This window comes from Athene noctua, chromosome 15 (assembly GCF_965140245.1).
Source record: "Athene noctua chromosome 15, bAthNoc1.hap1.1, whole genome shotgun sequence".
Classification (NCBI taxonomy): Eukaryota; Metazoa; Chordata; class Aves; order Strigiformes; family Strigidae; genus Athene; species Athene noctua.
In genome coordinates, this window is record NC_134051.1 from 7,241,962 (window position 1) to 7,243,488 (window position 1,527).

A 1,527-nucleotide genomic window follows, 5' to 3' on the forward strand; every position below is an offset into this window, starting at 1 on the left:
GCTGGTGCTCGCCTCTGCCTGCTGCTCCCCCAGCACCCACCTTCCTACTTGCTTGCTCCAAAAAAAATAGTCTTGGAGAAAACCAGCAAGGCCAAGGTTGGTGTGAGCCCTCCAGACCCATTCTGCCCTGTCCCTCTCCCTTCCTCTGCTCCCCACAACCACAGCCTGTGGAGTTGGGCTATTAACACCAGAACTGTGCTCTTGCTCAGTTATTTCATCCTGAACTCAAGGTCCTGTGTAGCAAAGGGTCTCAGTGCCTGACCACTTGGTAGATCACTGCAGCACAGCCAAACCTGAAAGTCTACTCGCTACCATGGGGAAGCATGCTGGGAAGGAACACAGGCATGAGTCCATGTCTACCCTTGTAATAAGATAAATAATTGGAGATGAGATTTCTCAGTCCCTTCCCTGGGAATTCACGCTTAATGGGCCAGCCTCAGTAACAGCATGCAGACGTGAGACTTGATCTGAACACAAATGTGTCTGCCTAGCTCAGACTGGGCTGGGTTTGAACCTGTTAGTTACAATTTTTCCCATGCTTACTGGAGAATATTCTGCTTCGCTCTCCTGGGGCAGGAGCAGAGGGGCAGCTGGACCTCCCGAAACATCAGATGACCATGTCCATCGGCGTGTGGGGGACAGAGTTGCTGGCATCGCCACTGCGGCTGGAAGCTGCTGCCACTTACTGAATCCAGCTTCTCTCAGATCCTGATGCTCCAGGCAGGAGACAGGAGATGTCACCAGCAGCCGAATGAACAGTTCAGAAACACTCATCTAAGCTAACACAGCCGATTTTGCCTGAAGCAAATGGAGGCACACAGACAGCACCGACAGGACAGTGTTGCCCTCCAGAGCTGGATCAGGAGAGGAGACATCTGCAGCTTCACAGCTGAGGCCTCGCTGTGAAACAGTCGTGCAGGAGGACAAGGAGAGTCTCCTCATCACATGCTCCGCCATTTCTAGCATGAGCAGAAAGGCTTTTGCTCCTCTCTTGGCCACCCCGACCAGAGTGTTCGTCGTGGCTTTGCAAAAGGAAGGATACACACAGAAGCAGGAGGTACCTCCTCGCCCATCTGCATGGGCTTGCTCCAGATCTTCCTTCTGGGCTTGAAGGCGAGAAGCAACAAGCTTGGAGTGACAGCACACAGTGAGCAGGGTGCGTATTTGAAAGCGCTGCTTCAGAAGCAACCCGTAAGAGAAATAATAAAGGAAATTATCTAAACTCACCTGAGGAGCAGGAGAAAAACACCTGAACGCTCAAGTCCCAAGAAGAGCAGCTTTAAGGAAGAACAAGAGGGAAAATTACATTTGCAAGCAAAATGTGCCAAGAAAAACACAGCTTGTCCTTTCCCCGTCCCTGCAAAGCCCAAGCTGACGGTGTCTTTCGAGAGCAGCTACAAAGCACAGCTAGGACTGAGGGCTTATTACTGCTGGTGATTTGTTTTGGGCCACAGAATACACGTAGCGTCACCCTGGTCTTATCCGGCCCCATCTCCAAGCAGCAAACAAAAGGAAGAGGACACAGAA